Raw genomic sequence first — 14,584 nt, 5'->3', positions numbered from 1 at the left:
TTGCTGCTTAGGCTGGGCTGGCTGGTCAAGAGCCTCTTCAAATCTGTCTTTCTCTGCCATCTAAAGCTGGGGTTATTGGCATTACTCAGTTATACCTAGCATTTATACGTATGCTTTGAGAACTCATACATACGGAACAATGCATGAGTTAGCCCCCAGCCACGTCTTCAGCCTCAGTACATTTAAATTCTGGGCATGCTTGAGGCTCTAGGCTTGATCCCTAAGCACCCCTCAAATAACAAACAAAACAAAACTTGTCAAGAGATCTGAAAGTGAAAAAAAAAGATACTTTTTTTTTTGTATGTTGCTTAAATGTAAGTTTATGTTTCTAACAGAGTCTTACAATAGGGATAAGATTCAGCTCTTGAAACAAAACATCCCTATAATCAGGGAGTTAATGAGTTCCCTCTTGTGTTGAGATCCATAGCAGCAAGAGAGGAAAGCCACACTTTTCTAAAGGTGATGATAGGTACTTCCTGCTCTTCCATGTTTCCCTTTAAAATGTATTTGAAGAACAAAATCAGGAGCTCTTGGTGGCGGTGTTGTCATTGGTGGTGGTGGTGGTGGTGGAGGTGGTATGTGTGTGTGTATCTACCAGAAGACATCTTCCAAATGTTCCAAGTATAGGCTGTTAGTGCAATCTACTGGGTGGAGCCCACAGTATGCTCAATATTTTATTATGTGCCGGAGACTGGTCCACATTAAAGCTACCCCTAAAAAGTCCCCGTGCTGAGGGAGGGAAGCCTGTCTCGCACAGCCACAGCTTTTGACAGTGAGCTACACTAAGTGGGAAGTATCATGTCTTCACTCTCATGCATTTCTCCAAACACAACAGAATGATACAAACATTCCTATGAAAATACCACACAGCCACATGTGTAACAGAAGGTAAAAAAAACCATACACTTCAAATATAAACTCATTAAAATCATGAGACGAGGTAGAAAGCTTTTCTGCTAATGACTGCATGTTGAATTTCTAGTTGTTTAAAAAACAAACAAACATTTATTATTATGTGCCCATGAATATGGAGGTCAGAGGGCAACTTGTAGGAACTGATTCTTTCCTTCCACCATGTGGGTCCAGGGATTGAATTCAGATTCTCAGCCTTGGTAGCAGGTGCCTTGACCCACTGAGCCAACTCCCAGGCCCAGAATTTCTACTTTTTAAAAATGATTCAAGCCAGAATAACTGAAGGGACAACCTCATCCTTCAGACCACTAGCAAGTGAAAAGCATTGTTATATTTGCTGCTCTGCAGTGAGGCCCACACTGTATAGATCTTTAGAGGGTAAACATCAACTGAAAATAGCAGATATACATACATGCTACATGTTAGTACATAATCATTTCTTTGAATCAAATATAGGGATGGCTATTTCCCATACTCGGGTGTTGGAGTGGTGGTGCCTGTCTAGCCAGTATGAGGTCCTAGGTTCAATCCCTATGGCTTCATATCTTTATTGATTGCCTTGTGCTTTTTACTTGGTACCATATTTGACCTAAATTGGCCACCATGTCCCTGTATCATGCATACAGACTAAGTTCAGAGTGCAGTTTTTCTTGACATTTACTTTTCAGGTTAGCCAATGCTCCACAGATACTCTTCTTTACAGTCCTGTCAGTCAAACAGACCAAAGTCCACACCTAACTCAGTAACAGCAGAAATAACAGCACAGACATAAGCCTACACAAACCACACAATCAAGACACATGACTTTATTTTTAACCCATATGGAGGAAAAGAAATAAATGAAATATTGTAGTATCTAGGAAAGAAAAGGGAAAGGCTTTTCTTAGACACATCAGCTTTCCATATGTAAAGAAAATGCCCATGCTAGCAGACTACAAACACTGCATGTTCTATACAGTAAAAGAAGGCGGTTTTACTAATTTTTTCCTTTGTGAAGTTTTGCAAATTCAGGAAGATGATTTAACTTGAATATAAGATTTCTTGAGGTTTTCCTCATAGTCTCAAAAATCTTTGCAATATTTTGACCAGTAACCATATTCTGGCTATTCTTAGTACTGTAACTGTTTCCTGTAGAAACATTTACTTATTATATTAGGATAAAAATATTTCATGGTGTGTCTGTCTGATTTCTGTGACTATTAACAAAGTGATTGCTAATTAATAGAAAAACTTTATTCTTGCCCATTCTTGCACTATTCTTACACTATTGCCTTTTAATAGTGCCATTCTAGGGACCAAGTCTTTAACATATGGGCCTCTGAGGGACTACACAAATATAGTATGTGGTGAATTTTAGTGACTAATATAAAGTAGATTCATTTTTCCCTTTTAAGACGTAAATATTGAAACCAGTACTAATATGTTACCAATAACAGCTAATATGATTTTTTGGAATGTAGACTACAACCAAATGAAGCAAGCTTATTAGGCAGTGATTTATATAAGCCACTATGAAAAAGTTTTCAAAAAGTATGTGTTTTAGAAAACTGTCCAAAAGATTTTGTTTTTCATTAAGCTCAGATGTGATCCCACATGACCTATGAATCATCTGAGGGAAAGAGAAAAGGATCGCGCAGGGAGGCTTGGCAGCTGAAGCTGGCAGCTCTCCTGGCAGGCCTCTAACAAAGCCAGCACCATGCCTTGGACTTTTACAAGGACCCAACCCACATGCCTGCAACAGTGTGAGCAGGAGGCAGAAGGCCCATGGGAACCACAGAAGCTGCTGCGTTTCCCAGGTAGGTAAGAAACATGCAGCCAGCAGCTCAGACGTGTGCTTGCAACTCATTTGAGCACACGTCTACTCAACTGAAAAGACTACCAGAGTTCATACGTTTTTTTCCAGTTTAGTTTATAGCTCAAGGACGTAACAGGACACCACAGGCTTGATCACCACCATATTCTTTGGCTTGATCCAAAGTTGGAGAGATTTTTGTCAGTAGAAGTCATATAGTAACTGCCACCATTGGCACTCAATCAAATGTAATTAGCTTTAAAAACATGCCTGTAGCAGCCAGTTGGTTATTAAGTTGATAAATTCAATGCTGATTCAAAATAATGTTTATATTATTATTAAATGGAAAATTCACTAATGCTTTATATAGCAAGCTACTTATTTTCATTTTAATAAACACGAAGAAAAATCTTATTTTAAAAATCTGGCGGATGCAATGACTATTTTAGCAACTTATTTACAAACTAAAAATATGCTGGCAGAGAAAACTGGACCTACAATTAAAAGTCAGTATTTTAGGAACGAAAGAAAAGAAACCAGAAGCCCCCTGATTTTCTTAAGAGAAAACCAATGCTTAAGCCTTGGTTATGTGGGAAAAGAACCGCACAGTTAGCAATGAGAAAGATTTAATTGTTTAAAAACATGAGAAGTATACATTTCCTGTCCCCACATTCAGTTCTAAATGCCACTTGCAACTCAGCCTTAAATGTTTCCAGACATCCTGCTTAGCCTCAGGGATTCTTCTCAGGGCTTAACCCTTTATCTTCTATCCTTTCTTCACATCTAGAGAAGAGATCAACTCAGGTGTCTTGAGAGAAAAGAGGGAGACCATGCCTGTACAGACTTAATTTTGTTCTTCACAGGCAGAAATCACTGGTGACACTCTCATGGTGACAACCTGGCTCATGGGACCTGCAGAGTATTGCTGTACTAGGGACCTGGGCCTGACAGTCCTCACAGAGTGTGCCTCTCTGAAGTGAGATTATTGGTTACACTGCATAAGTAGGTCAGCCCACTCACCACGTTCACCAAGTTCCCGGAACAGGGAAGAAAGAGGTGCTTCCAGGCTGGGCTGCCTTCCTTTAGATGGCTAAGTTTCTTTCTCCAGTTTCCCTTCTCTGACTTAGCAGTCATTTTTGTTCTGACCTCACCAACTGGTGCAAAGGTTCCCAGAGCAGGCAGCACAATTCACTTAGAAGTCCTTCCCTTCTTCCGCTGACAGGGAGTGCTGGGCAGAGCACATGCAGTCTGGCTAGGGGGTCCTCCAGGCTCTGCCACTAGCCTTACCAACATCATTTCCATTTGAAGCTGTCATGAAACCTCTAATTCAATTTAAACTCAATGCCTTTCTACCTTTCTATGTTCTGAAGCTCTGTAATCACATTCCTCTCTTAGTCAGATGTTCCAATAAAAATTATCACTACAGCAGATTTAGAAACATTATGTCACATTCCCCTAGCACAGGTACCAAAGAGTACAAATGCACCAACTCTAAGGCATGCATCACAGCAACTGAAAATATGCCTCGGCCTAACCACATGAGCGGGGCTTAAAGCTGGCTGGGAAACCTTGAGGATACTGCAACAAGCCAAGAGGAAGGCAGAAAGCCCCTTAAGGACTAACAGCACTGTGAAACCGGAGAGCACACACACCAGACAACGTATAAACCGTCCTTTGAAAAACCTTTTAAAAATAAAAATAGCACGCACATTACATATACCTATAAAAATAAACACTCATAATAGATTTGAAATAATTCTGAACTAACTCAAGAATAATTCAATTAGCACCAAGCTAAAGACAAAATGTTCTTGTCACATCTACCTGGGTGTCATGACAGGGTCACATCTTCAGACCACTTGGTAAATTAAAGGCAAAAAAGACTAAAATAAATTTAACCCATCTTCTCACCTGTAGGTAGTGTGTGCTGAATTTGACTCAGGACATTTATCTTACTGAAAATTATACCTAGCATTGTATGATTAAGAGAGAAATAGGAATTTAAGATGTACATAAAAATTTAAAGTAATTTTGTACCAAATGTAAAGGTACTAAGCCATGTTAATTTGGGTAGTGGCTAGAAATCTTCCTATGAGAGCAGACAGCCTGTAATATCTCAACCATGGCTGCAGCAAAGCCGGGCATCCTTTTTCCCTTACAGGATGGAGTTAGGGTCTACACATTCATAGAACAGCTTTATTTACCAGAGCCACACCCACTGAAGTGCCACATTCAGAGCAGCTTACCTACTTCTTAAATGTTAATTTGTAAATTACCATTTCTGTATCTATACCATGTTTATCTGATCCCAAGATATTTTACAAATTGCTTCAATCTACTCACTGTCTCCTATCCATTCTTCATGTACCACAACTGTAAAATGAACATCAAAGAAAAAAAGCAACCCTCCCCCCCCTTTCTGGAAGGATAAAGTGTTAGTAGCAGCATGGTATATTAATGAGTGTAAAATGGTCCTTACCACATAGACCTGAATTAGGATGTGCTAGAAGAATTAGCTACTGAAAACAAGTACAGCTGGGTACTTCCTTACTTTAAAAAATTGCTGGCTACTGCCACCATCTTTAATATGAAGTAAAAAGACACAGACAACTATAATTTAGTGACAAGGAACACTAATAATATGGCCTATGCTTAAAATTTATTGTTGAATGATCTAGAGTGGAAAAAGCACATACAAAGCCACATAGCAAAACCAAAAATGATTACAGGGTATATTACAGTGGTTTAAAGAACTGTTTGAAAAATGGCAAAGAAACTTGTACAAAAAATATTGTCACAAAAGTCCCAGGGTAGGTAGGAATTTTTAAAACAAAATTCAGAACCTCAACTAGAAACATACACAAACAGGCAAAAATATTCCATTTGTATTTAAAAACAATAGTGTGGCATTAAAAATATATAACCTATAATTTCATGAGTTCAGACATCTTTACCACTCCCCAAAGAATACTAATTAGTAATATTCAGTAGCAACATAGACTAAATAGACATTTACTGTACCAGTGGAGAGGAAGCCAACAGCAAGCTAGAAAAAGGCAAGTTCAGGCGTTAGTTCCTAGACATATCACTTTAGACATGTAATCTACCTCTAACTTACATGTAAACTACCATACAGTTTGAAGTAGCCTGATAGTTTTATTGTACATGAAGCATTGTTTTTAAGAGTCAAAATGACCAATGAAATAACACAATTCAAATAAAAAAATCTTAGCAATTTAATTGACCTGTAATTTTACAATATTTAAAAATTTTATCTATATGCGTGTTTTGCCTACTAGTATTTAAGTGTACAGTGTGCATGCAGGGCCCAGGGAGGCCAAAAGAGAAGGATGGGTCCCTTAGGACTGGAGGTCCAGGTGGTTTTCAGACACACCGTGCAGATGCTGACAGCCAATCCTGGGTCCTCTGAAGGGCAGCTCATGCTCCTAACCACTGAGCCAACTCTTCAGCTTCTTCATTTACCTATTCTTCCTTCCACAGAATTTACTTATGTTTAGAAACTACATGAGCTATCCTGAAACAATTATTTCATGAGCATAAGTCAAATAATACCCATGTGAAACAAGATCAACTTCCTTTAAAAATAAATGCATCTTTCTTTGTAGAGCAAATGCTTTGTATTCATTCAACAAGCATTGGCAACACAACCTCAAATATACTAACGACTGAGAGTGACATGATATGGCCAGCAGAGGTTTGGCGTCAGCATGTACGGGTCAGTTTAATGAACAAGTAATCCCTGCCGTGTGCCATCAGGGGCAAGAAATCCAACCAGAAGAAATCCAACCCAGAAGAACTGAGCGAGGTCCACTTTCTTCAGCAGAGTCACAACAAGAGTGGTGACGACTAGCCACCAGGGCGGAAGTGGAAGCCCAGTTTGGGGGCTTCTGCAGGACTTGGGTCTGGGGACACTAATTTCCAAAAGTGTGTGAAGTGAAACACACTCAGTTGTCTGACTGAGTGGGCAGGCTTCGACCTTCACAGTAAGATGTGAAGTACAGAGAGTGAGGTAATTCTGCTCTCACTTGCTTAGTGACTTCAGTTATTCACACTGACATGCTACTAAGCATCTAATGTGCCCAATGCTTTGCTCACCACAAGAGACAAAATATATAGTTTAAGCCTGAAAAGGGCTGAGCTAGTCATCTGAGTTTACCACACTAAAGTCTTGCCGAGTCTACACTACTCTAGGGTGAAGGAAAATTTAGGTCCATTTTAAGTCATCTCCCTCCAGCTATGCTTACCATCTTTTCGTCAGATTTAACTATCTATTCAGTCAAAAAGAAGTTACAGCAGATTCTTCTCACTTGAACTTTGCTGGCACCAATGACCTCTGATGTCATAATGTCTCAAAACCGTCTTTGTCTAAGCTGTGTTCCTCATCTGTTCCAAGGCAGCACATCATAGTAACACACTGCCTAGGCTTAAAAAGACAGACTTTAAAAATGTCTTAAAATATCATGAAGTAAGTTCGTGATAAATTTCTAAAGGGAATAGAAATATTCACGGCTTTTCCATATACAGCACTTCCTCAATTTTGTAGCTTTGGGCAGAATCTTAGGTGGAAGCTGAAAACTCAGCAACTTCAGGAAAACCTTGTGAATCTTACAACTGTCAAGTTAAATAAAACAAAGTTGAAACCTTAGTTTTATGCTTACAAATATGCAGTAAAATTTACAATCCTAAGAATCGTAAGGTAGCAATCTAGTCCTTAAACTTGGTATCTTATATAATGACATAAAATACATTATTTACATAAAAATATGTACAGCAAATCATTTGTCACATAAAGTTGAAGCAAGAGATATTTACTAAGAATCATTGCCCTTTCCTCATACAAAACATCCATTCTTAGCAAGCTGAAAGCAAAAACCACTACTGAACCTTCAAGAAAAGCATGATGCTACAAGTGTCAATAAAAAAGGACTTTAGATGTTCCTATACAACATAAACAATGAATCTATAAAACATAGACAGACAAGAAATTTAAGTAAAAGAGTTTTTCAAAAACAACAGGTTTATGCAACATAATTTTCTTATATCAATGCTTTCAAACTGAATCCATTTATATTGTAATTCAAAGAAACATGAATTGGTGTTGCCAGTAAGAATATATTCTTAAATGCACATGTTTCTGAAATGACTTACAATGGAAAAAATACTGTCTCTAATATAAAATTTTTCTGCTGGTATTTTGTTCTTAAAGTTTACATTAGTAAGGATTCTTAGAATCTCACCACAGAAATAACTCTTGGAATTGAGAAACAAAGGCAATTTTAACTGTTAATTTAAACTACATTAAAAATTTAAGACATTATGTAATAATATTACCCATAAGAATATCAGAAGAATTATTCACCTAATTCTGGGGAGGGGTACTCAACTTCCCATTTGAGTAAGGTAAAAAATTAAGTAAGGTAAACAGATTTAAAAAAAAAAAATCTTGGCTTTAAAGTAATTCATGTCTACGATCTATTTATGCAGCTAGAAGTTAAGGACAGACGAAGACCTTTCCAGCCGTTGATATCTGAAAATGTTCAAGTCATTTGAAAACCAAATCCACATATTTACATGACCATAATAGTTTAGAACTATTTCGATATGCAAAGCGTCTCATAGGCACAGGGCTGCAGAGTGCCTATTACAGGTCAGTCACTGAGCAAGGCAGCAGCTGTAGCAGAAACTCACCTCCTTAGTCACAACCACATCCTTCAAGACTCAGCTACATGCACCAAGGACCTGGGGTGGGAAGACTCAACTCCTTTGTCTCTGAGCAGCTCTCAGTGAGTCCTGTGAGGACCAAACACCAAGGAAATGCTCTGTGGCATTCAGGCTGGCCTGCCACTCTGAAGTCTGACACCACACTGACGTCACACTCTAGCCTGTCAGTGCAGCCGCAAATTAAAGCAGTTTCTCCAGGAAGAATGTATTCTGATTAAGCTTGCTTCCCAGTCAGAAAAAAAAAAAAAAAGAAAAAAAAATCAAGTTCAATTTCTTTTCTTAAATTTGGCATAGAAGATTGGGTAAAATATCAAATATGATTACAGATGGCTTTTGAAGAAAATGCTTAGTGAAAAATTTAAAATAAATGCTCTAGATAACTTACTGGCATTTCCTGTTTGTAAGTATATCAACTAAAAGGGTACCCCTTTTGAAATGTTTCCCTGTTGCTGCTTCCATGTCACTACTTATTGTTTCAAAATTTAACAAATCAATGTTATAAAGAAGGCAGAAACTCTTGGCTTTCCACCACCTAAAAACAGTGGTAGTTGCTCAGACTATGTACTGTGTCAAGCACCTTATAAACCCATGCAGGCCTGACAAGTGGATTGATTTTGTTCTTACTTTCATGCTACTGAACAAACTGAGGCACAAGAAAGGCTGAGTCATTTACTTGTGCTGATGAACCCTGGAGCCATGACTGTCACTGCTGCTCAGGCATTTTATTATTGTTATGTTAATGATCAGAAGACACTCTGTGAAGGCCGCCTGGAGACCACAGTTAGGACTATATTCCCAGGGGCTGTCACTGCTGTCTCACAACAGCACCAATGCTCCCAATTTCCATTCTTTCATGACTTCCTACCAGTTAGCTAAACCTGTGCACTACTAGATACTTATTTTTTGATTCGATTCCACCAGTCTGTTTCTACGCAATATCAGCTTTTTATTACTGTTGCTCTATAATACAGCTTGAGATCAGGGATGGAGATACCCCTAGAAGATCTTTTATTACACAGGATAGTTTTAGCTATTCTGGGGTTTTGCTTGTTTTGTTTTGTTTTTTTTTGTTTTTTTCATTTGAAGTTGAAAATTTTTCTCTCAAGCTCTGTAAAGAATTGTGTTGCTATTTTGATGGAAATTGCATTGAATCTGTAGATTGCTTTTGGTAAAATGGCCATTTTTATTATGTTAATCCTACCGATCCATGAGCATGGGATCCATGAGCATTTCTATCTTCTGATATCTTCTTCCATTTCTTTCTTCATGGACTTGAAGTTTTTTTTCATACAAGTTGTTCACTTGCTTGGTTAGAGTTACACCAAGATACTTTATGTTTTTTATGGTTATTATGAAGGGTGTTGTTTCTTTAATTTCTTTCTCACCCCTTTTGTCTTTTGTATATATAGGAGGGCTACTGATTTTTTTGAATTAATTTTATATCCAGCCACTTTGCTGAAGGTGTTTATCAGCTGTAGGAGTTCCATGGTAGAATTTTTGGGGTCACTCATGTATACTATTGTATCATCTGCAAACAGTGATACTTTGACTTTTTCATTTCTGATTTGTATCCCCTTGATCTCCTTTAGTTGTCTTATTGTTCCAGCTAGGACTTCAAGTACTATGTTGCAGAGATATGGAGAGAGTAGGCAGCCTATATGCTCAATCATATTCATAGCAGCTTTATTCATAATAGCCAGAATCTGAAACAACCTAGATGTTGCTCAACCAAAGAGTGGATACAGAAATTGTGATACATTTACACAAAATACTACTCAGGTTTTAAAAACAAGGAAATCATGAAATTTGCAGCAAATGGATAGAACTAGAAAAGATCATCCTTAGTGAGGTAACCCAGAAGCAGAAAGACATTCATGGTATATACTCACTTATAGGCAGATATTAGCCATATATATAATATAGTATAACCATAGTAAAATCTACAGACCTAAAGAAGCTAAATAATAAGTAGGACCCTAGGGAGGATAGTTAATTCACATTCAAAAGGGCAAACAGGATACATACTGGAAGTGGTAAAAGAGCAGGAACAGGATTGGAGCTTATCATAAATGTCCTCTGAAAGACTCCACCCAGCAGGGGATAGAAGCAGATGCTGAAACTCACAGTCAAACTTTGGGCAGAGTGCAGGGAGTCTTATGGAAGAAGGGACAGGAGCTCCACAAAGAGAGCAACAAAACCAAAAACTCTGGGCCCAGGGGGACCTGCAAAGACTGATGTACCAATCAAGTAAATCAAGTACCATGCATGGAGAGGACCCAGACCCCCTGCTCAGATGTAGCACATAGGCAGCTCATTCTCCATGTGGGTTCCCTAGTAAAGGGCACAGGGGCTGTCTCTGACATGAACTTGGTTGCCTGCTCTTTGATCACTTTCCCCTGGATGGCCTTCCCAGGCCACAAAGATGACGAGACTTGATAGGCTAGGGTCTGATGATAGGGGAGGAAGACTGTCCCTTTCAGTGGACTAGGGGATGGGGGAAGAGGGAGGTAAAAAGGGAGGGACCAGGAGGAGATGAGGGAGGGGGCTACAATTGGGATATATAGTGAATAATTGTAAAAAATTAAAAATATACTTGTTTTCAATTTCTTGCTATAAACAAGAAAAAAATAGCTTTGGCTATCATAGTGTACTTTGTTGTTGTTGTTCATTTAATGTTTTTGTTTTTCCAGACAGGGTTTCTCTGTGTAGCCTTGGATGTCTTGGACTTGCTTTGCAGACCAGGCTGGCTTCAAACTCACAGAAATCCACCTCCCACAGTGCTGGGATTATAGGCCTGCTCCACGCCCAGGTTTGTTGTGCTTTCTGTGTTTAACTGCATGGGATAGTTCCTAGATTCAGAATGGGTATCAAAGTGTGCAGAGCTTTACATTTAATTTATATGTCCTCCATAAAAGGTCAACAATTTATAGCTGTACTCTAGTGCACTCTACTTCTTCTTTCCGTGTAGCCTGGCCCAGGCTCAACACTGGCAAGCATCTTTCTTCTTTGTAAACCAAACAGAGAAGATGTGCTGTGCAACCACACTGTGGCCTGAGCACATGACGGCCTGCAGGAAGCAGTCCAGCTTAATCAGAGGGCAAGAGCACCCCAGCCTGGAGTCACGTGTTGCATTCTTCAAGTTCAGTGCCTTCTCAACAGTTCTCTGACCACACAGGGTCACCTACCTTCAGCTTTGTCTTATTGAAAACAAGTCTAACAATGTAATCCTATGGGCTTTTTGTAAGAATGACAAAACTCAAAAACTGACTTATTTAATGGCTAACTGTTCTTCTATAATGCATGCCTCTGTCTCAAGATGGTAATTTATACGTGAATGAGCAACCCATTTTACCAAATATGCTGTAAATATCTTGTCAGAATGCTAATGGGATAATACTTTTCAAATATGTTAATTGGAGCTATGTTACAACCAAATCTCACACACAACCTAATCGGTGCTAAAGCATTCCTTCTCTATGAAACTGCTATAACAAAAATTAAAATCAGAGGACAAAATTGCTTCATTATGCAGTCTGAAATACAAGAAAGCAGGCCAACAGTATGCTAAAACCAGAAGGTTATACATATGGCTCATAATCCTATCTTCCTTTTTTAGGTTAAGATTTTGTTGATTTCAATTATATTCAACTTAAACTTTTTATACTAATAAAGAAAACAGTCTCCAGCTGGGCCAGTCATTGATTGGTCATTCCTTGATCTCTGCTCCATATTTATACCTGCACTGCTTAGAGGCAGGACAGATTTTGGAACAAAGGTTTTGTGAGTGGGCTGGTGTCCCCTCCCTCCACTGGAAGTCTCACCTGGCTCTGGGCAGTGACTTCTTCAGATGCCATGTCCCCCACTGGTAGAGGTCTCAGCTAGGGTCACCCCATAGACTCCCTGAAGCCTTCCCTGTCCCAGAGGTGCTCCCTGAAAAGGAGGGCTACTGATTTTTTAGTTAATTTTGTATCCAGCCACTTTGCTAAAGATGTTTATCAGCTATAGGAGTTCTCTGGTAGAATTCAGAAGGTCACTTATATATATTATCATGCTACCTGCAAATAGCAATACTTTGACTTTTTCCTTTCAGATTTGTATCCTGATTTCCTTTAGTTGTCTTGTTGCTCTAGCTAGAGCCTTAACTACTAAATTGAAGGTAAACGGAGAGAATGGACACCCTTGTCTTGCCCCTGATTTTAGTGGAATTATCTTACAATCCTTTCCATTTACTTTGATGTTGGCTATTTGCTTGCTGTATATTGCCTTTATTGTATTTAAGTATGTGCCTTGTATCCCAGATCTCTCCATTACTTTTAACCTGAAGAGGTGTTGGATTATGTCAAAGGCTTTTTCAGCATCTAGTGAGATAATCATACATTTTTTCCTTCTTTCAGTTTATTTATACATCGGACTACGTGAGACCTACCCCATAGGAGAGAACCAATGCCTGACACTATTAATAATACTCTGCTATGCTTACAGGAGCCTACCATAACTGTCTTCTGAGAGGCTTCATCTAGCCTCTGAGGGAAACAAAGAGTCCCACAGCCAACCAATAGGTGGCGCTTGGGGAACCTTGTAGAAGAGTTGGGGGAAGGACTGAAGGAGCCTGAGAGATCAAGGCCACCACAAGAAGACCTACAGAGAAACTAACCTAGGCCCATGGGGGCTCAGAGACTGAACCACCAGCCAGTGAGGATGCATGGGCTGGACCTACGCCCCTCACACATATGTAGCAGATGTGCAGCTTGTTCTTCATGTGGGTTGCCTGCCTTTTTGTCACTTTCACATAGCTGGGCTGCCTTTCTGGCCCATGTAGGAGAGAGGATGTGACTAGTCCTGTTGTGACTTGATGTGCCAGGGCTGACTGGTTTCCATTAGGGGAGCTCCCTTCTCTGAGGATAAAAGAATGGGGGTTTGGAGGAGGGATATAAAGGTGGGACTGTTAGGAGAGGAGGAAGGGGAGCTGTGATTAGGCTGTGAATTGAATAAAATAAAAATACGGTAAGAAAGTATGAAATATTTATTATTAGCAGAAAACTAAAGCTGAACAGCTATCCATATTTGCAACAAATCCTTCACGTCTTTACTTGTTTTTGTGTATTTCTGGCATGTTAAGTACATAATGCACAGGAATTTTTATTGATTCTTCTGGGGAACAGACTTAGATTTATGTTTGAATACAGTTATGTGTAACAGGGATTCATAAACTTCTAAATGGATGCTTTATAAACATTCAAGAAACTTTTTCAAAAATAAGAGAATAACTGTGTAAGAGGGGGAAAATAAGAAAAGAAAAAAAAATCCCACTCTCAGAAACATCAAAAAGAAGTCAATAAAACTTCCTGCACAATGCCTAAAGGCAAAGGAAGGACAATCTCTTTAAATAGCACAAATCATATTAACTTACAAACAAAAAGAGATGCTGAAAGTACAGAAGTCCTCTTTTCTCTTCTCTTCTCTTCTCTTCTCTTCTCTTCTCTTCTCTTCTCTTCTCTTCTCTTCTCTTCTCTTCTCTTCTCTTTTCTTTTCTTTTGAGACAGGATCTCTTTCTATAGCCCTGGCTGTTCTCCCTCTGTAGACCAGGCTGTCCTCAAACTCAGAGATCCAACTGTCTTTGTCTCCCAAGTGCTGGGATTAAAGGTGTGCACCACCAAGGCACAGCTAAAACGCTTAATATCTTCTCATGGCAATTAGACTAATGAAGACTTCCGCAATCAGGACAGCTTTGTAATGAGGAGCCTTCTTAAATTCATTAAGCCAAATGGGATGATGTATGTTTATAACCCGACATTTAGGACAGAGAGGTAAAGGTTAGCTGTGGCTACACAGTGAGACTCCTGGCGATTGCTGGACTTAGTTATCAGAATGACTCCACTGAGAGATGTCTAGTATTGCAGAAGCACAACCCTGGGTATGTTTGGGGGCATTTCTAAAAAGAACTGGCATGTGGGAAAGTGGGGATGGAGAAAGATCCACCACGACTATAGGTGGAGATTCTATGGATATGATTAAGAGGAGGAAACCAGGGTATATGCAGGCTCTAGTCTTCCTAAGTGTGTGATCACTGTTGCTATCCATCACCTATGGACATCAGGCTCCAGCTTTGCCAGCTTTTCAATGTGGACTCAGCATTAG

General features: G+C 39.2%; 1 protein-coding gene and 1 long non-coding RNA gene across 32 annotated transcripts in view; one reads left to right on the top strand and one right to left on the bottom strand.

Moving 5' to 3' along the window:
• The window catches only part of Plekha5 (pleckstrin homology domain containing A5), a 184,414-nt gene that overhangs the window by 80,168 nt on the left and 89,662 nt on the right, over window positions 1-14,584 (bottom strand). The window contains exon 1 of one of the 31 annotated variants that reach the window (XM_060384357.1): window positions 8,414-8,563. The exons of the other annotated variants lie outside the window; for them this stretch is intronic. The gene's annotated coding sequence lies outside the window, so the exon portion shown is untranslated. Of the gene's footprint in view, window positions 1-8,413; window positions 8,564-14,584 lie in introns of those variants that run through there. 31 annotated transcript variants of the gene reach the window in all.
• Window positions 2,526-13,448, top strand: LOC132654318 (uncharacterized). Its single transcript, XR_009592000.1, has 3 exons — window positions 2,526-2,708; window positions 11,137-11,255; window positions 12,929-13,448. It is a non-coding gene; the product is annotated as an uncharacterized LOC132654318 (long non-coding RNA).

Source organism: Meriones unguiculatus, chromosome 5, assembly GCF_030254825.1.
Source record: "Meriones unguiculatus strain TT.TT164.6M chromosome 5, Bangor_MerUng_6.1, whole genome shotgun sequence".
In the NCBI taxonomy this organism is placed as follows: domain Eukaryota; kingdom Metazoa; phylum Chordata; class Mammalia; order Rodentia; family Muridae; genus Meriones; species Meriones unguiculatus.
The sequence above is the reverse complement of the archived record's forward strand: the minus strand, read 5'-3'. Positions and strand labels throughout refer to the sequence as shown.